The sequence below is a fragment of the Rattus norvegicus genome, chromosome 4 (genome assembly GCF_021556685.1).
Source record: "Rattus norvegicus strain SHRSP/BbbUtx chromosome 4, alternate assembly SHRSP_T2T, whole genome shotgun sequence".
Lineage (NCBI taxonomy): Eukaryota > Metazoa > Chordata > Mammalia > Rodentia > Muridae > Rattus > Rattus norvegicus.
In genome coordinates, this window is record NC_141537.1 from 1417092 (window position 1) to 1445085 (window position 27994).

Consider the following 27994-nt stretch of genomic DNA (forward strand, 5'->3'; position numbering starts at 1 on the left):
ACGTGTCTCTTTTGTATGTTGAGGAATCTTTTGGGTATATGCCCAAGAGAGGTATAGCTGGATCCTCAGGCAGTTCAATGTCCAATTGCCCGGAAATCGGGAAAGGGAATAACACTTGAAATGTATATAAGAAATACTCAAGTTAATAAAAAAAAATTAAAATCAGGACCTATAGAAAAGGCTCATGGGTTTTCCTTGGTCTCTAGTAGAGAACCTAAGTTCAGTGTCCAGTATCTATACTTGATGGGTCATTACTACTTGTCAATCGAGCTCTGGAAATTGGGTACCCTCTCCTACATTTTGCAAGTAACTGTACTCATTTGTGCACACACGTACAGATGCATGAAGCAAATATTTAAAACCGCTTTTAAATATGAAAAACTAAAAAAGTCAAAAAGAAAATAAAGGACAAAGAACAATGATTTGAATATAAGTCATGTTAATGCTATACATATCTATAAAAAAAGTCATTTAACAAAACCTTGAAACAGCATATTTCAGATAGTTAAAATGCAGTCCCACACTCCTACCCAGTATTTAATATCAAATTATTATCTAGAGTTATTCAAATCAATGTTCAAATCAATAATTTTTACAGGTGCATTTAATAGTCTTTGTTCATTAAACTAATCAAAATCTATGTTGTAGTTATTTGAAGAGAAAGAATTTTAGGAATCACGTGATATCAACTGAATAAATATGAAAATTATGTATGCAAACTTTACAAAAGTTAGTTTCAACACAAAAGTATAAATTTACAATTTAATAAAAAAGGAACTAATGGATCAACCAAATGTTAACAAATAAAATTCATCTATGTATGCAATAGAAAATAATATTTGAGATATAAAATTAAGGGGTTGGGGATTTGGCTCAGTGGTAGAGCGCTTGCCTAGCAAGCACAAGGCCCTGGGTTCAGTCCCCAGCTCCGAAAAAAAAAAAAAAAGAGAGAGAGAAAGAGATATAAAATTAAGACTTATGTTAGTAAAATAATGCATAAGTTATTTTACTTAAAAAGAAAATCTTATGATCATATTAATACAGCTAGAAAACATTAAGAAAAAACTTAATACTCTTAAAAATGGGATACACATGCACACAAATTTAGAAAAGTTTGATACATATACATTATATTATAATGTCATTTCAAAAGTTAGAACTATCATTGTGTTTGTTATGAATGAAAGGAAGGTATTTCAAACCATAAACAGAAATAAAATTTTCTAGAATTTTACATAAATAAAAGGCATTTAGAAACTAAAATTTTTAATAACATCTCCATCATAATTAGATGAGTATGTTCCTGCCTTCTTGCAATGAACATTGAATTGATCTCTATCAAGAAAATTGTGATAGCTGTTCGGTACAGAGAATGAAAAGCTGTCCTCTGGACAGCTCATGGTTATCACACTCATTAACTCACAGCACCTGTGTTAACACAATACTTTCACATGATCAAGTCAGCTAGAGTCAGGGCTTAGATGGGGTGACCAACCCTTGCCAATGCCATATTGAGGGGCTTTTGGCATTTGATGGCTACTGGTGAATGAAGAATCATTCATTGGGGGGGGGGGAGGTATTGCCTTGGTAATTTGCTTGTGCTTCAATAGATTCCCTTCACGAGTGACACTAGATTCTGATTCTTTGATGAGATCTAAAAGGTAAACAGATGAAGACATGGTGTCAGGAGATGTATTATAGGAAATATGGTGAGATTTGGTAAAGAGAATGTAGAGTGCATTCAAGTATATTTCTTTATATAAAAAAAAGAAAAGTATGAAAGGACAAATGTTTACTTAATTAACAGAAGATAGAATATCTCTATAGACAAATTCTAAATAGCTTATATACATAAAGCTAGAAATAATAGATGAGTTTAAAAGATGTACAAATTTTCTTCACTGTTTAAGAGATCATCGTAGGAGATCATGGGAGAGAATGTAATGTATAATAATATACTTTCAAATGTAAAAGATTATAACTTAGGCTTAGAAATAAATACAAGGTTTTTCACCAACTGAGATTATGTATAATCAGTTTGAGCTAATTCCTCCCTGTTAAATTATACACATTTCTAAATTCCTCAGAAAAACAACCTTAGAATAACTACTTTTAGTCCCCCAAAGTCCAGGGAATTGGGGCAAAAACTCTTCAATGCTTTCTTCAAGCTGTAAATAATTATTTTTATATATATTACTAAACTAAAATTATGATCTTTTACATTGGCACAGAATTTATTTGATACAAATTTAGATTTTTAAGATTTTCTTTAATATAAATTTCTCATTGATTTAAAATTAATATTGTTACTCTGATGTACACGTATTGTGCCTATACAACACATTTCAGCATAGATGGCTTATACCCAGTCCTTTTCTGCTATTAAAAAATGAAGCTGAGATGATTAAGCACGTGAGTTTAAGGCCAAATAGCAAAATCATGTCTCTAAGTTTATTATCAGAATGCTTTCAAGATAATTTATTAAGATAATTAATCGACAACAGTCCAGATTACTTATATAGTTAGATGGTTTCTAAAAAACACCAGAAGTCCACAAAATATGACATTTAATGTTCTTTAACTTTTATTGAGACATGTCCACTCCCACCAGCTCCCCTTTGGTATATTCAAAGAAGAAACTGAAAATCTCCACCTCCACGTGAGGTGATTTATTGTGGCAGACAAGCAATATGCAAAAATTGCTCCAATGCTTCTACAGACTAATTACTGTCCAGAAAAGAAAACATTGCAGAATAAGTTGGCTGAAAATTTCTGCCAGAAAGATTAGCCGTTCAAAATTCAGTGTTTCAAAAGTCTGTCTGATGATCCTAGGCCAGAAGCCTGAAGACTTGCTCTCACATGTTGCTCACAGGGGACTGTGCAAATAGAAAATTGTCTCAATAACCTATCTCAGTTCTAGAAGCCATGCTACGTTTCCTATATTTACAGATATATGGATCATTCTCAGATTACTGGCGGGGTTGAAAACTTAGTATAATCTTATAACCCACTCAGACTATTTAACTATGAGAATATATATATATATATTTTTTTATTAACTTGAGTATTTCTTATTTACATTTCGAGTGTTATTCCCTTTCCCAGTTTCCGGGCAAACATCCCCCTTATCCCTCCCCCTCCCCTTCTTTATGGGTGTTCCCCTCCCCATCCTACCCATGTTGCCGCCCTCCCCCAACAATCTAGTTCACTGGGGGTTCAGTCTTAGCAGAACCAAGGGCTTCCCCTTCCACTGGTGATCTTACTAGAATGTTCATTGCTACCTATGAGGTCAGAGTCCAGGGTCAGTCCATGTATAGTCTTTAGGTAGTGGCTTAGTCCCTGGAAGCTCTGGTTGCTTGGCATTGTTGTTCATAAGGGGTCTCGAGCTCCTTCAAGCTCTTTCAGTTCTTTCTCTGATTCCTTCAACGGGGATCCCGTTCTCAGTTCAGTGGTTTGCTGCTGGCATTCGCCTCTGTATTTACTGTATTCTGGCTGTCTCTCTCAGGAGCGATCTACATCCGCATCCTGTCGGCCTGCACTTCTTTGCTTCATCCATCTTGTCTAATTGGATGGCTGTATATGTATGGGCCATATGTGGGGTAGGCTCTGAATGGGTTTTCCTTCTGTGTCTGTTTTAATCTTTGCCTCTCTCTTCCCTGCCAAGGGTATTCTTGTTCCCCTTTTAAAGAAGGAGTGAAGCATTAATATTTTGATCATCCGTCTTGAGTTTCATTTGTTCTAGGTATCTAGGGTAATTCAAGCATTTGGGCTAATAGCCACTTATCAATGAGTGCATACCATGTGTCTTTTTCTGTGATTGGGTTAGCTCACTCAGGATGATATTTTCCAGTTCCAACCATTTGCCTATGAATTTCATAAACTCGTTGTTTTTGATAGCTGAGTAATATTCCATTGTGTAGATATACACATCTTCTGTATTCATTCCTCTGTTGAAGGGCATCTGGGTTCTTTCCAGCTTCTGGCTATTATAAATAAGGCTGCTATGAATATAGTGGAGAACGTGTCTTTTTTATATGTTGGGGCATCTTTTGGGTATATGCCCAAGAGCGGTATAGCTGCATCCTCAGGCAGTTCAATATCCAATTTTCTGAGGAACCTCCAGACTGATTTCCAGAATGGTTGTACCAGTCTGCAATCCCACCAACAATGGAGGAGTGTTCCTCTTTCTCCGCATCCTCGCCAGCATCTGCTGTCACCTGAGTTTTTGATCTTAGCCATTCTCACTGGTGTGAGGTGAAATCTCAGGGTTGTTTTTATTTGCATTTCCCTTATGACTAAAGATGTTGAACATTTCTTTAGGTGTTTCTCAGCCATTCGGCATTCCTCAGCTGTGAATTCTTTGTTTAGCTCTGAACCCCATTTTTTAATAGGGTTATTTGTCTCCCTGTGGTCTAACTTCTTGAGTTCTTTGTATATTTTGGATATAAGGCCTCTATCTGTTGTAGGATTGGTAAAGATCTTTTCCCAATCTGTTGGTTGCCGTTTTGTACTAACCACAGTGTCCTTTGCCTTACAGAAGCTTTGCAGTTTTATGAGATCCCATTTGTCGATTCTTGATCTTAGAGCATAAACCATTGGTGTTTTGTTCAGGAAATTTTTTCCAGTGCCCATGTGTTCGAGATGCTCTCCTAGTTTTTCTTCTATTAGTTTGAGTGTATCTGGTTTGATGTGGAGGTCCTTGTTCCACTTGGACTTAAGCTTTGTACAAGGTGATAAGCATGGATCGATCTGCATTCTTCTACATGTTGACCTCCAGTTGAACCAGCACCATTTGCTGAAAATGCTATCTTTTTTCCATTGGATAGTTTTGGCTCCTTTGTCAAAAATCAAGTGCCCATAGGTGTGTGGGTTCATTTCTAGGTCTTCAGTTCTGTTCCATTGGTCTATCTGTCTGTCTCTGTACCAGTACCATGCAGTGTTTACCACTATTGCTCTGTAATACTGCTTGAGTTCAGGGATAGTGATTCCCCCTGAAGTCCTTTTATTGTTGAGGATAGTTTTAGCTATCCTGGGTTTTTTGTTATTCCAGATGAATTTGCAAATTGTTCTGTCTAACTCTTTGAAGAATTGGATTGGTATTTTGATGGGGATTGCATTGAATCTGTAGATCGCTTTTGGTAGAATAGCCATTTTTACTATATTAATCCTGCCAATCCATGAGCATAGGAGATCTTTCCATCTTCTGAGGTCTTCTTCAATTTCTTTCTTCAGAGTCTTGAAGTTCTTATTGTACAGATCTTTTACTTGCTTGGTTAAAGTCACACCGAGGTACTTTCTATTATTTGGGTCTATTATGAAGGGTGTCGTTTCCCTAATTTCTTTCTCGGCTTGTTTCTCTTTTGTGTAGAGGAAGGCTACTGATTTATTTGAGTTAATTTTATATCCAGCCACTTTGCTGAAGTTTTTTATCAGCTTTAGTAGTTCGCTCGTGGAGCTTTTGAGATCACTTAAATATACTATCATATCATCTGCAAATAGTTATATTTTGACCTCTTCTTTTCCGATCTGTATCCCCTTGACCTCCTTTTGTTGTCTGATTGCTCTGGCTAGAACTTCAAGAACTATATTGAATAAGAAGGGAGAGAGTGGGCAGCCTTGTCTAGTCCCTGATTTTAGTGGGATTGCTTCAAGTTTCTCTCCATTTAGTTTAATGTTAGCAACTGGTTTGCTGTATATGGCTTTTACTGTGTTTAGGTATGGGCCTTGAATTCCTATTCTTTCCAGGACTTTTATCATGAAGGGGTATTGAATTTTGTCAAATGCTTTCTCAGCATCTAATGAAATGATCATGTGGTTTTGTTCTTTCAGTTTGTTTATATAATGGATTACGTTGATGGTTTTCCGTATATTAAACCATCCCTGCATGCCTGGGATGAAGCCGACTTGATCATAGTGGATGATTGTTTTGATGTGCTCTTGGATTCGGTTTCCCAGACAACACACCTAAAATCTCTAGAACAAAAAGTAGCAAATACACTCAGGAGGAGTAGAAGTCAGGAAATAATCAAACTCAGAGCTGAAATCAACCAAGTAGAAACAAAAAGGACCATAGAAAGAATCAACAGAATCAAAAGTTGGTTCTTTGAGAAAATCAACAAGATAGACAAACCCTTAGCCAGACTAACGAGAGGACACAGAGAGTGCGTCCAAATTAACAAAATCAGAAATGAAAAGGGAGACATAACTACAGATTCAGAGGAAATTCAAAAAATCATCAGATCTTACTATAAAAGCTTATATTCAACAGAACTTGAAAATCTGCAGGAAATGGACAATTTCCTAGACAGATACCAGGTACTGAAGTTAAATCAGGAACAAATAAACCAGTTAAACAACCCCATAACTCCTATGGAAATAGAAGCAGTCATTAAAGGTCTTCCAACCAAAAAGAGCCCAGGTCCAGATGGGTTTAGTGCAGAATTCTATCAGACCTTCATAGAAGACCTCATACCAATATTATCCAAACTATTCCACAAAATTGAAACAGATGGAACACTACCGAATTCCTTCTATGCAGCCACAATTGCTCTTATACCTAAACCACACAAAGACCCAACAAAGCAAGAGAACTTCAGACCAATTTCCCTTATGAATATCGACGCAAAAATACTCAATAAAATTCTGGCAAAATGAATCCGAGAATACATATTTAATTAGCTAATTATCAGATAATACATAAGCTAGCCAGGATATAACAGATTTTAAGCCTTTTAAATGCTAAAATATATAACTAAATGTTCTGTTTAACTGATAAAAGTTGGACTGGGTGTTAGGTACATCTTATACTTTTAAATTACAGAATGATAATAGTTGTGCTCAACTTATATTTGAGAAAAAATTTTCTGTTTTTTTTTTAATTAAAAGGGTAAAAGAGTAGATTGATGTCATTATTAAGGTGAAGGGAGGTACAGGATAGAACCAGGCCTGTCATTGGATAAGAAGGAAGGATGGGTGGGAGAAAAGTTTTAGAGAGGCAGAGGAAGCCAGAGTGAGAATGTGAGAACACAGAAAACATGGCAGTAGATGTTTAGATGCCTCTTTGTACATATTACAGGTTGTTATGACTATTCTCAAGGGATGGGTGTGTACAGGATTTTGTGCCATCTAGATTGGGAAATTATATCTTATCAATTGCATCAGAAAATATCGTTTGATGTGTTCTTTCATAAGGCAACTTAATTGAGTTTAAGAGAGTGTATGGTGGCCAGATGCATGGGCCTACCAAAGAATTGGGATGTGTATGCCTGGCGTGGTGGAAACCCAACCAAGAGGGCTGTGGATGAGGGAGGAACAGCCTGACAGGGTGCCGTGTTGGGAAGTTTAGTGTGTCAGAAAATAGATGGGGGCAGCATGGAGCCACTGAGATAAATTATTGCTATTTCCAATGGCACCAGAAATATTAAGGGAGTGAGACAGCTAGGGTATAACTGGGAACAAGTTCTGTAGGGTTTTTTGTTTTGTTTTGTTGTTTTTATTTTTACTGCAGCACATATATTGTGTGTCGAGTGTCCTGAAGGGAAAACATGCTTAAGTCCTTTAGTATGAAGTGATTTATTGCATCATGGCCACATATAACCATGATGGGATACTAAAGACAAAGATAGGAGAGTGAGGATTTTTAATTTCCAAGAAATTATAGGATTTTGGTGTTTCTCAATCGTATGATTTTTTGGGGTAGGATATATACCTTGTGATCTAGACTAATAGATGAATCACAGAAAGAAAAAAGGTGGAGGCAGAGTTACCATGAAAGGTTTTTGGGGCCTGGGAATCAGATGAAAGGGACAGAGAGACTACAAGGCCACAGAATATGTTGCTTATCAATTATATTGAGAGGTTACAAAGGGAATGGCAGGTTTGAGGAAAGCAGCCAGTTAGACAGGACTGTGATCTAACACTTCCCTGCTTATGAAAGAAAATTCAAAAGTCACATCCAGCTGGAAAGTCTTATGAATACTATGAAGTACCTATTAATGTGCGGAGCCAGGACTGCCCTAGGCTGTCTGAAAGACCTGGACAAAAGAATAACTGGAACACTAGTTCTATACCCTTACCCAGGATCACACTTGTCAAGGCCTGTCTGATGCTGAAGCCAATGTCTTAAAGGAGTCAAGGTTGAGGGAAGAGACTCTTCCCTTAGGTTGTGGTTATCAGTTCTTAGGCAGCTGTAACTGTGGTATCCATGTTCTTTTCATCAGCATTGTCTGACTTAGTCATTTGCTGACTTAGTTGTTCTCCATGTACAACCACCAGTACCTCCAGGACTGCAAATTATAAATATGATTCTACAATTTCTAATAAAGTGCAAATAAATTTCAAGCAATCTTCACAAAAATGTTTACTAACAGCAATCACATTTTAAATCAGACAAACTAAAAATAAATTGAACACCATGTGCTCCAGCTGTATATCCTCTGGACATAACCCCAAGACACCAAATTACTACAGAGGTACTTGTACAGTTTCACCCATTGTTGCTTAGTTCCCAACAGGGCGGAAATGCAATTCATATGAATCCTAATGGGGTGACTGCTCTGCTTTTCCTATCAGTTATTTTGCTCTACTGCCACTATGCCATCCTCATCGTGCAATCCTAGATAACACAGTGATCTATGACTCCAAGATATAATGTTTGACTCTGTAATTGCAAATATTGGAAGAGAAATGAAGTCTTAAATACTTCTATATATTTATTTAAATGTCCCTGTTTGTTTTATTTGAGAGACTGTGCTACAAAAGGTATATACACACTTCTCCCTCATTTCCTCTGCTGAAGGCTATTAATTCTCATGTGATAAAGTATCACATTCTCTATACTATTTCAAGAGATGTATCTCTCTTATTCTTTTGTATTTAAAGAGTCTAAAAGGTCCTTATATCAAACTATGCTGTGTGTATAACAGGCAAACCCAGAAATATCAAGTGTGCTTCACAAGGTAAATATGCAAAATATGGTTTTATAGAATTGCTTGTAATGCATCTACTACTATTTTTATTTTCTGGTCTATTCAGGTGTCTTTCATAATATCCACCTGCTTGTTACCTATGGAAAATTACAAACGATAGCAAAAACAGAAAACAATTATGGTCTGTTATCAAATCTTAAGCAAACATTCATCACTCTAGGACTGGGAAATTGCTCAGAGGGTAGAAACATATGGACCTGGGTGTGAATATTCAGCATGTATACATAATGCCAGGCATAGGGGATAGCTCACATAACTATTACCTCTGAATCCTGAGGCCTCACTGACCAGTTCTCCAATCCCACACTGAATTTCTAGTTCAACAAGAGAACTTATGTCAAGAACAGTGAACAGCACTAAAGGAGATGTTTGAAATCCTTCTCAGAACTCCAAAAACACATGCACAGATGGGTAAAGCCACACAGTTACAGGCATGCACCACACACTCACATCCACCAATATTCTTACAACACACAACACCACAGATACATAGAAAATGGTTAAGGGACTGCAGGATAATTCTTAATTTGCTGTTGTCACCCAGTATGTATCTTATATACTGATAATAACCAAGAAAAGATTAACCTGAAAGAGAGTTTATCCATAGTTGTATCTTTTGCTATATTTTAATTTAATTAAAATGCTTTCATAATTTTACACAAAATATTATATCCAGATTTATGGGATTCTAGAATCACCCAGGACAAAAACTTTTGAGAATTTCTGAGAGACATCAGACTAGAAGAGTTCTAGTGCAAAGACCCTCCAGCCAGAAGCTGGAACCCAGATATCCTTCAACAGAGGAATGGATACAGAAAATGTGGCATATTTACACAATGAAGTACTACTCAGCTTTCAAAAACAATTACTTCATGAAATTCCTAGGCAAATGGATAGAACTAGGAAATATCATCCTGAGTGAATTAACACAGTTAGGAGATACTAATCCAAAGCTTGGAATACCCAAGATACAATTCATAGACCATAGGATGCTCAAGAAGGAAGAAGAACAAAATGTGTACACTTCAGTCCTTCCTAGAAGGGAGAACAAAATACTCAAGAGGGAGGAGAATATAGGGACACAGTGGAGCAGAGACTTAAGGAAAGGCCATCTAGATACTGCCCCATTTGGGGATCTATCACATATGCAGCCACCAAACCTAGTCAGTATTGCTGATGCCAAGAAGTCCTTATTGATGGGAGCTTGATGTGGATGTCTCCTGAGAGACTCTGCCAGAACCTCACTGATATAGACAAGCATGTTTGAAGCTAACCATCGGACTCCATAGGGACTCCAATGAAGGAGTGAAGGAAGAGCAGAAACGGTTTGCAAACCCACAGGAAGAACAACAATATGAACCAACTAGACTTACCAGTGCTCCCAGGGATTAAACTACTAACCAAATAGTACTCATGTAAAAACCTAATGCTTCAGTTGCATATGGAGCAGAGGATGGCATTGTCTGGCATCAATAGGAGGAGAAGCTCTTGGTCCTGTGAATGTTCCTTTCTCCACTACAGGGTAATGGTATGCTATTGAGGTGCGAGTGGGTGGATGGGAGGAAAAGCATACTCATGGAAGCAGGGGGTGGGTTATGGAAGAGTGGGTAACTCGGCAAGGGAATAACATTTGCAATGTAAATATAAAAAATATCAAGTTAAAAAATGTTACCACTGCTCTTAATAACCCTATATAAGTTTTTAAAATCCACTTGCCAAAATTCTTACAAAGTCTGTTTTGTGTTCACACATGGACTATGATGGATTAACACCATATCTGGGAATATCTTCAGAATATTAGACATAACATCTGAATATGTGATTATTTATATCCATTTATTGTTAAAGAAGAATCCGGTGCCAAAGAAAATTTCCTCTTTTTGATTAGCATGGAAATTATATTCAAAATAAGCTAATAAAATAAAGGATACCTGAGTGTATACACTTTCACATACATATTCATATATATGAATATGTGTGTACATATGTATACATGATGTAGGCCTCCTTCACAGGGCATCTAGGCCTTAACAGTTCCCTTAGGACTACACATTGCATCTAGGCCTTCATGTTTTCCCTAGACCTTTAACAGCCAGCAGCTTTGCCCTCTGAGCCATCAGTCTACAGAGGAATTCATAGAGAAACCCTGTTTCAAAAACTAGGGGAGGGAGACAAACAGATTAACAGATTGATTGCTCTCTCCCTCTCTCTCTCTCTCTCTCTCTCTCTCTCTCTCTCTCTCTCTCTCTCTTTCTCTCTCTCTCTCTCTCTCTCTGAGTGTGTGTGTGTTTGTGTGTGTGTGTGTGTGTTTGTGTGTGTGTGTGTGTGTGTGTGTGTGTATTCAACTGAGGAGGCACTGGCAAATAAATGTTTGCCCCTCCTCTGTAAGCCAGGCCACCCCAATACTGCCTTTCCTTTTCCTTAGTTTGTTTGGTTTATTCCAAGTTAATTGTGTCTGTTTCTTTAATTTCCTCTTCATTTCTTTAGTTGAGTCAGGGGTCTTTGCACATAAGCCCTGGAAATCTGTACCTGGATCAGGTCTGCAGCCTGCTCACAGGGTTCTACCCACCTCCACCACTCAAGTGATGCAATAAAAGACATGCACCACCGCACCTGGATTCTTTTCAGTGAACATTTACTTTAGTTCCAATTTTCATTCAGGTCTGAGAGAGGAGGGAGGGAAGGAGGGAAGAGAGACAAAGAGAATGACAGAGAAACAGTGACAGAGAGGGAGAATTGTAGGTTATTGTTCCATCTCTTCAATTACTGTCTGTTGTTTGCCATCTTGGCAACCATGCCCCGAAACCCTACCTTGGGTAAGATCAAGCATAATGGCAGCAACCATACAATTCCTGCTTAGTCGCACTGAACACCCCAAACATCACTACCTGTGGAGAATTGTAAGGGGGCTCCTCTGATCTAGAGAGTAGTACCCTTGAATGAAATGAGAAGCACAACAAGCATTATTTGTTTTGAAATATAAGACATGGAAAGAACTATATGTGTGGATTCACAGACAGAAAGACAGAGAGACAGACAGACAGACAGACAGACAGACAGACAGACAGACAGACAGGACAGGACAGGACAGGACAGGACAGGACAGGAGAAAAAAAACAAGAACACAAACAAAAACTCAAAATGGGAGTCCGGTTCCAAATAGTCTCTGTCTGCACTGTCACTCTAGTGTTCGTGGTCCAGCTTATAAAAGCTTATACATGGATGGTTTTGGGAAATGCTGCTGGGTGTTCAGTTCAGGTCCAAGATTATTGCGGGTAACTAGACAACAAAGAATGCAGTTAGACTGACTTCTACAGTGTTTGGCTTCTGAGTGTGTTATCACACAGAAGAACCTACCAGAATATGTAATGAATTCCACCAGTAACAGCAGAAACAACCAATGAGAAAGTGTCCTTATAAGATTAGTAACAGCAACAAAATGGCAGACTAGCTAGATAACAGTTACCTAGCCATTAACTAATCTGACACAGGCCTTCTTCACATTGCATCTACATAGGCCTTCCTATCTTCCTCTCCAGTGCTGAGACCAAAGTGAGATCAAAGTCATGCATCACCATGGGTGCCTTCCTTTTCATTTTTTTTCTTTCATCCTAGGAAGTGTGTGTGTGTGTGTGTGTGTGTGTGTGTGTGTGTGTGTGTAGAGAGAGAGGGGGGGGGAGGGAGAAAGAGAGGGAGAGTGGCAGAGTGAGAGAGAGAGTGCTCTACAGAGAGAGAGAGAGAAAGAGAGAGAGTTTAAAATCAGCACTCAAGACTTTTTTCTTCCTATCCCTATCCCAATCCCCCCAAACCAGCAGTAAAGCCACCAGCACCAGAGACAGAGGAAGATGAAATCTCTAGTCTGAAAAACTAGAGGAGGGAGGTAAACAGATCTCTCTCTCTCTCTCTCTCTCTCTCTCTCTCTCTCTCTCTCTCTCTCCCTCCCTCTTCCTCATAATTTGTTAAAGTGTTCCCTTTGTGCTGTGTGGATTCTACTTTATTAAGCAAGTTTCACATCGTACTAGCTCCAAAGAGGAGTCAACAGTCTCTTGGCGTATTGGCAGTTGTTGCCTGCTTTAAATATTTTTTGGTGTGTTTGTTTGTTTGTTTGTTTGTTTGTTTGTTTGTTTCAAAACCCAGGGCCTGCCTTCGTTCAACAGATCCAAACCCAATTCTCCAAGGGAAAAATGGAGTCAAGTCCGAAGTCACTGGCGTTTAAGTCATCTGCTATTGACAGTCATAGGAGATGGGAATATCGTGCTTTCTCCAATGGAGATTCACCTGGGTATGCATCAACCACATATAAGGACAGGCCTGGGGTAAACGGGGTGGTGGATGGGGAGGAAGGATCTGGAAAGAGCTTTGCGATGGGAAACTATGATCAGAATGTTGCACAGAAAACAAAATTTGTACTTTAAAAAAAAAAAAAAAAAAAAAAAGCTCCCGATATCTATCCAAAAAGGAAAGGAAAAAAAAAAACCGACAGCAGAACTTTACTATCTGCAAATGTTCCATCTCCCTGTACCCAACCACTCCACTCCCAGATAGGTAGATGATAGTTTGCACTTCTGTCCCAGTTGTTCTATCGAGGTTAATAAAAGGGGAACCACCTCTGTGGTTATGTTTTACACACACGAAATAAAATAATAGGAGTGGATAGACGTGCCTGGCATTTTAAGATGCCCAATTTCTTTGCAAGCTTCATTTTGTTTCATTCTTTTAAAGGTTTATTTATTTATTTTCATTTATATGAGTATACTAAAGCCCTTTTCATATACACACGACAGTAGAGTACATGGAATATCCCTTTGCAGAGGGTTGTGAGCCACTATATGGTTTCTGTGGAATGAAACTCAGGACCTCTGGAAGAGCAGAGCAGTGAGTGATCTTAACTTCCGAGCCATCTCTCCAGCCCTTCACAAACTTTATTTAACAAAACATTAAACATGAATCAGAAATGCCAAATCTTGCAAATATGGTCCAGATTCAGCCTTACTTAGAAATCCAGAGCTGGCAGGGCGAGGATGGGAGTGAGCAAAGGGAGTCTTCCTCTTTCCCTGAGGGTGTGCTATCAATTCCATTACCATTTCCAAACAGCTGGGTGTGAGTCTAACTAAGGTTTTCTTCAGTCATTTGCCATTAGCCAGAGCACTGAAAGGACAGCAAGGGATCAGACCTTCACACTGAAATCATCACTCACTGATTTCAGGCAGAAAACTTGCCCCCACCCCCCCAAAAAAAAACAGGCACACCCTGGCTCAGCGCTGACGCAAAGCATGCTAGGGCAGCAGCAGTATTTCCTGGACAGTCCTTCAGGGACATGCACATTCTCCAGCCCCACCCCACCCCACCCCCTCTCAGCTAGCTCCTGTCCACCCCTCCCCCTTCCCCCACATACAGGGAAGAGGCCTTGTGTGTGTGGAGGGGGGAGATGGAAGTGTCTCTTGAGAGAGGGTTCGGGTCTTCCAAACAAATAAATAACTAGAAACTTCATTTATTTACTTTATTTCATCGAGCATACCGTGGCAGAGGGAAAAGGAACAGGGAAACTAGGCCAACTGGTAGAGCTCCTTTCATTTTGGTTCAAAAAGGAAAAGCCAAAGAAACAACACTCCCTGGTTTCATGAAAGGAACATAATGGGAAAAGTTGAAACATTGGCTCGCCAGTTAATACTTTGGCTTTTAATAAAAGGGGCAACAGATCTACCTCCTATTTGGTAAAAAAGAGGATAAAAAAAACACAAAAACGTCTGTCAGCCAACTTCCCTTTAAACGTCTGTTAAACAGGAAGACTGTTTTTTTAAACATCATTTTAAATACTTAAATATGTATTTGGGTGTGTGTGTCTGTGTGTGTGCACGCACGCGTGTGTGTGTGTGTGTCTGTCTGTCTGTCTGTGTGTCTGTCTGTCTGCCTGTCAGTGTCTTCTGTACGGAGAGGATGTGCTGTAAAACTCGGGATGAGGTGGTCTGGGGCCCACAGGTGATGCCGCGCCGCACTGCCCTCCCCAGTCACCTTCCCCGTAGGGCCTTCCCAGCGGTCCCGTAGCTGGTTTTGGCGCACCGCCAAGGTGGAAGGGCGCCTGGCTGTGGCCAGTCGCTGAACAGGGGGGGAGGGGTGGTCACCCACCAACCCCACCCCTGGCCGCACCTGCTCACCCGCACCCGCCGCCTGAGCGCCCGCCGACCCCCCTGCTGGGAGGAACGGGACAGCGATGGCGGTACACTTGGAGGGGTAGAAAAATGCGTGGGTTGAGGTGTCGGGAGGAATGGGGAGTGGGAAAGATCCACCGGGATCACCCGCACAGCGGAACGCGCGCCTCTGGGTTGAATCCTCTGGGCCGACTGTGCTGACCACACTCGTTTACCTCTTAACGGTTTCACGCCCTCTTGAACTCTCTTCAAATTTCTTTTCAACTTTTCCTTACTGTACTTGTTGGCTATCGGTCTCGTGCCGGTATTTAGCCTTAAATGGAGTTTACCATCCGCTTTGGGCTGCATTCCCAAGCAACCCGACTCCAGGAAGATCCAGGCCTGGCGGCACTGGGCCTGCTACCGGCCTCACACCGTCCAAGGGCTGGGCCTCGATCAGAAGGACTTGTGCCCCCCACGAGCGGCGCCGGGGAGTGGGTCTTCCGTACCACATTTCCCGCGCCACAGCACGTGGCGGGGATTCGGCGCTGGGCTCTTCCCTGTTCACTGGCCTTTACTGAGGGAATCCTGGTTAGTTTCTTCTCCTCCACTGACTAATATGCTTAAATTCAGCGGGTCGCCAAGTCTGAACTGAGGTTGTGGTCAAGAGGGAAAGGAGGAAAGGAGGGCGCGCCGGCCACGGGTGGACAGAGGGAGAGGAGAGCAAGTGGGCGCCAGGGTCCCAGGCTGGGGATTGCGACCTCTCTACCCCGGCCAGCTCCCACACCCCAGGAGCAAGTCGAGTCAGCAAAGGGCTGGTCCCTGAGCGGTCGGCACCCTGTAGAGGGAGGGTGGGAGGAGAGGTACCTGAGACCGGCTCCCGAGGGTGCGGTATGACTCCCCCGTCCAACCCTCGCAGGTCGCTCTCTGAGCGCACTTGCAGGTGCGTGGCGGCGGCGGACGCACCGACCCAGTGGGCGGGGCCCACCTCCCACCAGACCGGAGATGACTGGCCCGTCTCGGCCCCTCACGCGCCCAGGCACCCGACCGGCCCACGCCGATGCGTCCCCATGGTGGGGAGAGCGGGCGAGGACAGCAGCTGGAGTGGTGGAGCGAGCAGGAATGAGCCACGAGAAGGGTTGCCGGCCCCCGGCACCGGTGGATGGCGAGATCGACGCCCACGCAGACCCACCGGGCATGGACGACAAACGGACGCCTCCCAAGTCTGAACGTCGGGAGACAGAGGGCCGAGGGGAGAGGCCCTGCGAGCAGAGTCCCAGCTGCAGGACGCCTCCCCCCCCCCCGCGACGAAACCGCAGGGGGGGTGCAGCGATTGATCCTCAAGCTTCTCTCAGACAGGTGTAGCCCCGGGAGGAACCCAGGGCCTCCAAGTGCGTTCATAGTGTCCATGATCAATGTGTCCTGCAATTCACATTAATTCTCGCAGCTAGCTGCGTTCTTCATCGACGCACGAGCCAAATGATCCACCGCTAAGAGTTGTATCAGTATCTGGGGTGTGAGCGAACTCCTATGGGTACTAACAACAGCACCAGCTCCCCCGCCGGCCCTTGCTGAACCGGAAGAGAGGGGCCAATGGCAAGGCTGCGCCACCTCAGGCCGGCCAGAGGGAAACTAAAGGATACATGTGAAAAGAAAAAAAAGACAGGGTCGGGAACGGAAAGGCGGAACACACGGTACAAGGGACGCCGCGCACCCAGCACCCGGCGGCGGCCAGCCAATGGGCGGGCAAGTCGGGCGCTCGGGCCGGGACCCCACGGGCGCCCAGAGGGGGCCCGCAACATGGCCCCTGACCGCCTCCTCTGGAAGCGCCGGCGGCCGGAGGGGGCCCGCTGAGTTTCAGGGAGCAACAGGTGGAGGGAGGAAACGGGAAGCCCTCCTGCGGATGACCGACGGGCGGTAGGGCGACCCCCCCCCCCCCCCGGGTTCTTTAAACCTCCGCACTGGAACACGACTGCTAAGTACCCGGACAGGATCGGGGCAGACACGCGAGGCCCAGAAGGCGGGGTGGGGTGCTCGAAAACCATCAGCGGCACAGGCACCCCCGCACTCGACAGACCCACCCAGGCACCAGCAAAGCTGGAGAGCTGTGGCGAAGGGGCAGCAGGTGCCCAGAGGAGAGCGAGCGCGTCCCGGCCACCGCCCGGGAAGAGATCACATACCATTTCTCTTTCTTTTTCTTTCATTGGGGGAGGGGATTTTTTTAATTCACATTTTAAATATTATCCCATTTCCTGATTTGCCCTCTAGAAACTGGCTATTATTTCCCCTCATGCCTCCTGTTCTATGAAGGCAGTTCCTCACTCACCCACTCACTCCTTCCAACCTGCCAATTCTGACAGTTCCCTACACTGGGGCATCAAGCCTTGACAGGACCAAGGGCATTTGCTCCCATTGGTGCCTGAAAAGGATATCCTCTGCTTCATATGCAGATGGAACCATAGGCTCATCCTTGTGTATTCTTTGGATGGTTGTTTAGTCCATGGAAGATCGAGGACAGGGGTTTGGTTGGTTGATATTGTTCTTCTTATGGGGTGGCAAACCCCTTCAACTACTTCAGTTCTTTCTGTAACTCCTCTTTTTCGAACCTTGTTCTTAGCTCAATGGTTGACTGCAAGCATTCTCTCTCCCTTCTTCTCTCCCTTCTCCCCTCCCTCTCTTCTTCCCTCCCTCCCCACACCACTCTATGTTTGTATGTTTGTGTGTTTGTGTGTCTCTGTGTATGTGTGTGTGTGTCTGTCTGTGTGTCTGTCTGTATGTCTTTCTAAGTGAATGTCACTTTTCTTTTCTTAGATAAAGTGATGAGATAAGAGTCTTACCCAAGCTATGCAAATATGTCCTTTAGGCTGAAGCCAGAGTATTTTTATCCCTCTGTTCTACTATTTATAGACCTAATACTAGGAGCTTCCAGCCTCCATGTAATCCAACCTTCCAAGCTGACTGATTCAATATGGTTTCTCTTGGCATCTTCATGAGTTGCTCTACTTGGACTCACATTAACTTGGACAATGTGTTACAATCTTCTGGATCCTTCTAATTCTCCAGCTTTTTCTGTTTTCCCCAGTGAATAGTTTGTTCTCTCAGAACCTGAATCTGTAAAATCATGTCCAGAAAACTTCCGTAAACACATGCCACACACAACAACTTCTCTTTCTTGCTCTACTTCTCTCTGTCTTTCTTTTATCTATTTTTGACTCTCTTTATCTACTCTCCTGTATTCTCTGATTCCTAAGCTGTTCTCATGTGAATTGGGCATATTTTATCTATGATACATTCTGTCACTTTTTTCTTTGAATTACTACTTTATCGGGAACTCAATTATATGACACTTTCAAACATGGCTACTTCCTTATATAAACTAACCTTACAATGTACAATCATTTTGCTAATATTTATCTACATAGTTCTTACCTAGACCTATTGGTTGTAAAGAATTAACCTTTCAGGATGCCTATATTTAAGGCAGAATATTTCTGACCTTTCATATATGATGTCCTGTGTCTCAAAGATGAGAGTATTAGAATAAAATTATTCTATGCATTTTCTAGAAGGTTGAAAGATTCAACTTTAGTCTTATTTTATGATCCCATTAGCAGCCATCAGTCCAAAACACAAAATCACTAAAATAAATCCTAGTTGCATCAGGTAGGATGGGAAGATATCCCAGTAATTAAGCAGGCAGGAAATGTTAGAGAGACATGGGAAGAAGAGTGTTTATTGGTCTATATTTATGGCTTGCTCAGCCTGTGTTTTCATAAAAGCTAGAACAATAAACCCAGGAGTGGGACAACCTAAAGGGAGCTGGGCCCTCCAACAAAATTATCGATCAAGAAAGTGCCCACAGGCTTTTTCATTGGACAATCTTATGAAGAGTTTTTTCTCAGTTAAGATTTCTTCTTCCAAGTTATCTCTAGTTTTATATCACATTGAAAAAAACCTTCTTATATAGTTTGTAGGTGAGAGTTTGTCGGTGTATATCTCTAAACTTATGTTTGAAGTGATATCATTAAAATTTTTACAAAAGAATGGCTAATAATAACGTGTGTGTGTGTGTGTGTGTGTGTGTGTGTGTGTGTGTTTCTTTAATCCCGCAGGCTTTCACCCAATACTTGGTACCGTGTCGGTGCGGGCATTGGGCACCGACATTGTATGTCAGTGAAATTATGTGGGTATATGTGTTTCTGCATGCCCACAGGTATTACATGTATCATAATAGGGTATTAAAAAGGACAATGTCTTAATCTAAAGAAATGCTTTAGATTGTAGCACACACCAGCAAGAAAACATTCACTTTTTGGCATGGGGTAGCAATTGGACTTGCAACAATAAATTATGAAATATACTAGGAAGAGTGAAATAGCTCAGTAGGTAAAGATATTTGTTGCCAAGGCAGTTAACCTTGGTTTGGTCCTTGGGACATACACAATGGAGGGAGGAAATGAATGCCATAAATTGTACTTCGTCATCCACATGTGTGCAATCACATGCAGAAACAAGCAAATACTCAACTAAAAGAATCAGGAAATTAGAATTCTATAAATATAGGACTTAAAATATATGCATAAATTAAAGTAAGGAAATAGGTTGACATGAGATATGGTAAGAATTCTGTAAAGCTGATACATACCCAGACTTAAAGAAAGTATCCCTATGTGTGTTCTGTTTCACCCATTTCAGACGCAAGAAAAAAATTACATACATGGAATTTCTGCCTAGTATTACAGAGCAACAGAACATAATATTGAGAATTAAAAGAAGAACACATATATCATATGAAGGCAACTTGGTCTTGCAGAGATAAGCTAAACAATTCCTGGATACTATAAGTTCAGACTCATGAACATGTATTACTCAGATTGATGAATCAAAAAACTTAAATATGGGGCATGTAGATTCCAGAGACTTTTCCACAGTGGAACTGTGGGACCTGGGTGACCAGACAACAGAACTTGTATTTGTATCACTTAGATTTATAGGGACCTTTCCTTGCATGGTGGAGGAATAGGTATCTACACTGAAATGTACTATATGTAACTAGAGAAATAAAACAAAATGTTCTCCTTTATAACCAAATCAGGAATACTAATAGGAGATTCCAGGTTTCTTAGTCACATCGTGAAATAGAATCAGGTGACCTTGTTCCAATATGATATTCTTCATTCTTTCTGAGATATGAGGAAGAGGATCAAATAAAATACCCCAACAACCTGGGTTTAGGGTAATATATTAGTTAGAAATCTCAAGTGTATGAGTCCAAGGGGATCTGACATCCATCAGGAGTCATGGAATACTTCCACTGGACTCTCCACAGTGGTTGCCTGTGTAGGATTTAGTTGCTGAATCAGCACTCATTTTTCAAATGTAGAAGACATCAAAATATAGACAAGGGGGATCATCCTCATATTCATTTACAAAGCACACCCACAAGTTTTCTACTGTCTTCCTTGGAAAGGATAAATTTAAAAGAGTAAAACAATATTATTATACTCAAGGAAAAAGCTTGTGTAAAGCTTTTTGTGTAAAAAGCTTGTTTTGTTTCTTGTCAAAGAAACAAAACAACAATTAAAGGCAAAAGTCTATGTTTTTCAATAGAGTGACTATAAGTAAAAGAAGTATACTTTAAGCAGCCATTGTTATCTTCTTCAAATTTATGGAGCATGGATGTTATAAAATGAATGATAAGATAGAATAACAATGTAGGGCGAGAAGGTAATTGAGAGAGGAGCAGAAATTAAAATCAAAGCAGCTCAGAGCATCAAAGAACCCTGTGGTAAAACCATATCTGCAGCAACACAATTGTAAGCAATACCCATTATGGAAAAGTAAAAGACAATTCAAAAGGCACATTAATGTATATGATGGACACTTTTGTCAACTTGGATTTACATGCCTCTAAATCTGGTGCGGTTTGTCTCCTATCGAGAAGGCAAAATGTTCCCCTTCAGAAATTTGAAGTAGATTGAATAATTTTACCCTCCTTGTCCTAGTAAAAAGAATAATAAGGCCAGAAAATAATTTAAATTGTAAACGTGTGTATGTGGCGGGGTGTGTCTTTGTTAAATTATGTGTGAGTATTTGCATGTATAGGGTTGCCTGTGGAGGCTAGAAAAGGAAGGGTATTGGGTCCCTGAAACTGAAATTACCCGTGATTATGAGTCATCTTGTTCTTTGAATCTAACATGGGTCTTCTTCAAAAGTAGTACATGTTCTTAATTTCTCCGTCATCTCTCCAGTCTCCTGTAAAAATAAGTTAAAAAAATTATTTCTGTTGCCTAAAGACAAGGAGGCTGAATGAATATAATGATTCTGAGGTTATTTTTAAAGATGAAATTCATTATGATAGACAATGGGCATAATATATCTAAAACTAAAAAAAGATAAAGTGCAAACAATAAGGAACAGTGTGCTGTATGAGAGATGTTGCAGGGTAAAAAATGACATGAAACTTTCTAAAGAGGCTTGAGTCTGCTTATAAGGTCACAGTACTTTGTGTGTACATGTTTGTGTGGGGGCACATGTGCATGCAGTTGCATGTCCACAGGTGTGAATAAGGAGGTCAAAGGTCAATACTGGGTATCATTCTCAGTCACTCTCTACTGTATTGATTTTGTGACATGGTCTCAAGCTGACCATGGAATTACCAATTTAGCTAGACTGGGGCTCTGTCAAGCCACAGGGTTTCTTTCTTCTCCATTTCACAGGCACCAGGATGATTAGCTTGGAACACAGTCCCATGACTTTTTACATGTTCTCTGGAGACTGCACTCAGATCCTCATGCATGTATCAGAAATAATTTAGCAGAGTTGCTACCTCTTTCTGGCAGTGGCCATGTAGCTGCTGCAAGGAATAGCATATGAGTGCTTCAGTGACAGGATTCTACTGTGGCAATTCCATGGAAACCACTTCTCAGTTGACAAGGTAAATTTGGTGGCCTTTATATTTAGTACCAAGTTTGCATGCCCTACAAGCTCTCCATTCCTTCATTGTACTGCATATAGTCATTATCAAAACTGTAGCACTTCATCAGTCATGGACAAGGCCATCTGGAGTCACACAGACTAAGTCACTGTGGATGATTCTACATTTTTCTCAAAACTCTTTCAAGGGATAAAATGTTCTTCACCTTTTTTGTATCTATCAATCCTCCAGATGTTACTATAAATCCTGGGAATTTGAGACTTATAATCATATCTTTAGAGAAGTACCCAGTCACACTGAGCAAGTCTGTGTCAGTTGTGGAGAGAGGTCCTGCTTACATAACTGTTTTTAAGAAGCTATATCTGATCAGTGGAGACATGGAAAATGCAGAGATTATGTTGGATTGATAGAGACTTGAAAATGGCTCTTAGAATGATTACATCTTACAAAGATCTATATATTAGAAAGATGTCTAGAAGATCTGCTTTGTAAAATGAACTTGTCTGTCTGCAATTAAAAGGGAATTATTATAGGAGATAATAACTAGGTATAGTTTACCAACAAATGTTTAATTCGGCCTCTCACCATGCATAACTATGTAACCATGTTTGCTACCACACCAGTATGTCTTCCTGTTTATAGGACAAGCCTGCCCAGTCATCTCTTTTGTCTTGCTGAATTTGTGCTTTTTAATGCAAAATAAGTTTAGGTGGTGACTGATCCAAGGAATGGGAGAAGGAGGAAGGGGAACTATTGGGGGATTTGTGTAAAGATAGAGCTTTTGAAATGTGGATATTATGATTTCTTTTAATAATTTAAGCAATGATATCACTGCTTGGGTAAGCTCAATTGTCATTGTATAAATATAGAAGGCTCAAGTTATTTGTGGCCACTTGCCTGAAAATCAAAAGGTGGTCAGTGTCTTCACTTTTGTTAACTCCCCTTCTCCATCTCAGGACCTAAACATTATAGCTAGAACTGGCTTTGGCATCTTCTTGGTTCCTAAATTTTAATTTTTTAAAAATTTTTATTAGATGTATTTCTTTACTTCCATTTCAAACATTATTCCCCTTCCCAATTTCCTGTATATAAGCCCCCATTCTCTCCCCTCCCCCTCCCCCACACAGGTATTCCCCCTATACATCCACTTTATCACCCCCCCCCATATTCCCCTGCACTGGTAGTCCAACCTTGGCAAGACCAGGGGCTTCCCCTTCCCCTGGTGCCCCAACAAGTCTATTCTCTGCTATATATGCCGTTGGAGCCCTGGATTATTCCATGTATAGTCTTTCGGTACTGGTTTAGGCCCTGGAAGCTCTATTTGGTTGGCATTGTTGTTTTGATGGGGTTGCATGCTCCTTCAACTGTTTCAATATTTCGTCTAATTCCCTCCAAGGGTCTTGTTCTCAGATCAGTGGTTTGCTGCTAGCATTGACCTCTGTATTGGACATCCTCTGGATGTGTCTCTCAGGAGAGATCTATATCCGGCTCCTTTCAAGATGCATTTTATAACTTCATCAATCTTATCAAGTATACATATATATATACACATACATATACATATATATACACATATATACACATATATACATACACACACATACAAACACACACACATATATATAGATATAGATATATAGATATATATACATATATAGATAGATAGATAGATAGATAGATAGATAGATAGATAGATAGATAGATATAGATATAGATATAGATATATCCCCTTTTAAGAAGGAGTGGGAGCATCTGATTTTTGGTCATCCTTCTTCTTGAGCATCCTGTGGTCTGTGGATTGCCTCTTGGGTAATTCAAGCTTTTTGGATAATGTCCACTTATCAATGAGTGCATACCAAGTGTGTTTTCCTGTGATTGAGTAACCTCACTCAGGATGATATTTTCTAGTTCATTCCATTTGCCTATGAATTTCATGAAGTCATTGTTTTTGATAGCTGAGTAGTACTCCACTGTGTAGATGTACCACTTTTCTTAATCCATTCCTCTTTTGAAGGGCATATGGGTTCATTCCAGCTTCTGGCTATTATAAATAAGGCTGATATGAACATAGTGGAGCATGTGTCTTTGTTGTATGTTGGAGCATCTTTTGGGTATATGCCTAAGAGAGGTATAGCTGGGTTCTCAGGTAGTGCAATCTCCAATTTTCTGAGGAAACTGCAGACTAATTTACAAAGTGGTTGTACCAGTTTGCAATCCCACCAACAATGGAAGAGTGTTCCTCTTTCTCTACATCCTCCCCAGCATCTGCTGTTAAAAGACCTCCGGAGAGGACCATTCCCTCAGGAGAGACCCCAAGCACCCAAAAACCGAGCCGAGGCCACTCGGATGCCATCAGCAAGAGGGTTTATTGGAAAACACAGGTACCTGCGGGCACACAGTCTCTTTGGAGGACTTGTGTGCCCAGCAGCTCCAGCACGGGGCTTTTATAGGGTTTGGGGAAGCAGAAGCGGGCATACAGAAGCAGATGCATAGTTATGGGGATTGGTGGATTTAAACGAGGCATATAGACATGTTCACATATGATTGGTTATTTCACATGATGAGGTAATAAGGTATAGCTACACACATTGGCAGGTTTGAATCATATTCGAATGAGGTTGTAACAGGGTAAGAGAGTACATGCGGGCTGGGACGACCTGAATGTCGGGGGCTAGGGGCTTATCCCTTCCTGCCAGGTGGCCTGTGAGTCAGATCCCATAATCCTAGTCTGTTCTGTATTCCTTTCCTTTTATGGTCTGTTAGTTTTAACGGTGACTAGGGCCTAGGTATCTGAGCGTGCCTGGGCTCGTTCAAGCCTGTTGCAGCTTTGAGTTAAGACTCATGGGGTGGGTCTTTCACTGTCAACTGAGTTTTATATTTAAGGTTTTCTGAATGATGAGGTAAAATTTCAGGGTCGTTTTGATTTGCATTTCCCTGATGACTAAGGATGTTGAACATTTCTTTAGCTGTTTTTTGGTCATTCGATAATCCTCAGCTCAGAATGATTTGTTTAGCTCTGTACCCCATTTTTAATAGGGTATTTCACTCTTTGGATTCTAACTTCTTGAGTTCTTTGTATGTTTTGCCTGTATCTGATGTAGGATTGGTAAAGGTCTTTTCCCAATCTGTTGGTTGCCATTTCATCCTATTGACAGTGTCTTTTCCTTTACAAAAGCTTTGCAGCTTTATGAGGACCCATTTGTCGATTCTTGAAATTAGAGCATGAGCCATTGGCGTTTTGTTCAGGAAATTTTGCCCAGTGCCCATGAGTTCGAGACACTTCCTCATTTTTTCTTCTCTTAGTGTGGGTCTATCTGGTTTGATGTGGAGGGCCTTGATCCACTTGGACTTAAGCTTTCTACATGGTAATAAGAATGGATCAATTTGCATTCTTCTATATGCTGACCTCCAATTGTACCAGCACCATTTGTTGAAAATGTTATCTTTCTGCCATTGGTTGGTTTTAGCTCCTTTGTCAAAGATCAAGTGACTATAGGTGTGTGGGTTTATTTCTGGGTCTTCAATTCTATTCCACTGATCTGTCTGTCTCTGTACCAATCCCATACAGTTTTTATGACGATTCCTTGGTAATACTGCTCGAAGTCAGGAATGGTGATTCTCAGAGAAGTTCTTTTAATGTTGAGTATAGTTTTCGCTATCCTGGGTTTTGCAAATTGCTCTTTTAATCTCTATAAAAATTGAGTAGGGATATTGATGGAGATTGTATTGAATCTATAGATTGCTTTTGACAAAATGGCCATCTTTACTATATTAATCCTGCCAATCCATGAGCATGGAAGACCTTTCCATCTTCTCAGTTCTTCCTCAATTTTTTTCTTAAGAGACTTGAAGTTCTTGTCATGCAGATCTTTCGTTTGATTGGTTAAAGTCACACCAAGATATTTTATATTACTTGGGAATATTGTGAAGGGTGTCATTTCCTTAATTTTTTTCTCAGCCTGTTTATCCTTTGAGTAGAAGAAGGCTACTGAATTGTTTTAGTTAATTTTATACCCCAGCACTTTGCTGAAGTTGTTTATCAGGTTAAGTAGTTCTCTGGTGTAACTTTTGGGGTCACTTAATTATACTATTAAATCCTCTGCAAATAGTGATAATTTGATTTCTTCCTTTCAAATTTGTATCCCTTTGACCTCTTTTCACTGTCTGATTGCTCTGGCTATGACTTCGACTATTAGATTGAATAAGTAGGGAGAGAGTGGGCAGTCTTGTTTAGTTCCTGATTTTAGTTGGGTTGCTTCAATTTTCTCTCCATTTAGTTTGATCTTAGCTACTGGTTTGCTTTTACTATGTACAGATATGGGCCTTGAAATTCTGATTTTTCCAGAACTTTTATCATGAAGGGGTGTTTAACTTTATCAAACGCTTTTTCAGCATCTAATCAAATGACCATGTCATTCTTATCATTGGGTTAGTTGATATAGTGGATTACATTGATGGATTTTCGTATATTAAACAATCCCTGCATCCCTGGAATGAAGCCTACTTGATTATGATGGATGATCATTTCGATGTGTTCCTGGATTCCGTTTGTAAGATATTTATGAGTATTTTTGCATCAATAATCATAAGGGAAATTGGTCTGAACTTCTTTTTCTCGGTTGGGTCTTTGTGTGGTTTCAGTATAAGATTAATTGTATAATCTTATTATACAATTATTAATTCATAGAAGGAATTTAGTTGTGTTCCATCTGTTTCAATTCTGTAGAATAGTTTGAACAGTATTAGTATGAGGTCTTCTGTGAAGCTCTGGTAGAATTCAGACCTGAATCCATCTGGACCTGGGCTCTTTTTGGTTGGGAGACTCTTAATAACAATAAGTGCTTCTATTTCTTTAGGAGTTATGGGGGTGTTTAGATGGTTTATTTGTTCCTGATTTAGCTTTGGTACCTGGTATCCGTCTAGAAAACTGTCCATTTCCTCCAGATTTTCCAGTTTTGTTGAATATAAGCTTTTGTAGTAGGATGTAATTTTTTTTTAATTTCTTCAGATGCTGCTGTTATGCCTCCCTATTCATTTCTGATTTTGTTAATTTGGATACACTGTCTGTGACCTCTGGTTAGTCTAAGGGTTTAGCTATCATGTTGATTTTCTCAAAGAACCAGCTCCTGGTTTTGCTGATTCTTTGTATACTCATTTTTGTTTGTACTTGGTTGATTTCAGCTATGATTATGATTATTTCCTGCCTTCTACTCCTCTTGGGTTTATTTATTTCTTTTTGTTCTAGAGCTTTTAGGTGTGCTGTCAACAGTGGCCCTTAGAATTGGCGGTGATTGGGAGGGGGGGTTCTGGGTCTCCTTGGGTATTCCATTGTCTTTATAGGTGATATCTTCTGTCCTAATGTGGTCTTTATCTGGTTGGCTGTTTTAACAACTACCTTTAAGAAGAGATCTCCTTAGTTGGATGGGGGGAGGTGGAGTAAGGGGAGAGGCAGGTGGAAGCTCCTTTGTTTTTTTAATGGAGTCCTGCACAGGGGGGGAGAGGGTAGAGCAGACAGTCTGTTTAGTGTCTCCTGTGAAGCCTTGGAGGTTTTCTGCATCAGCTCAGCCACAGGGCACATCCCCAAGGTGATACAAGACTTAGAAGTTTGAGCACACTTACCCCACACTGCCACAGGGTGGGTGTTGGGCTGTGGAAAGCTGCAAGAACACTGCTGGGGGGGGGGCGAGTGCAGGAACTGAGGAATTTTTTTTAATGTTGTGTTTTTGTGTGTGTTGGTGAACTGTCTGTTACAGAAAAGAGGAGAAATGGTTTGTCCAATGGGGACATTCCCTTGGCCTATCAGCTTTGGGGGATTCCACAGAAGTCCAAAACGTTAAGCCTTTCTGCAGATTAAAGAACTAGGTGCCCTGTGGCTTTATGTGTCTGCTGCGTTACCAGGTTAGATAGGGAGTCTGCCAAAACCAATTGCAGGCTGTTTTGCA

General features: G+C 40.8%; 1 non-coding gene and 1 pseudogene across 1 annotated transcript; one reads left to right on the plus strand and one right to left on the minus strand.

Annotated features, from left to right (window-relative positions):
* The window catches only part of LOC148006206 (polyubiquitin-C-like), a 1402189-nt pseudogene that overhangs the window by 1340336 nt on the left and 33859 nt on the right, over positions 1-27994 (plus strand).
* LOC134486905 (5.8S ribosomal RNA) lies at positions 16461-16614 on the minus strand. Its single transcript, XR_015687306.1, has one exon. It is a non-coding gene; the product is annotated as a 5.8S ribosomal RNA (ribosomal RNA).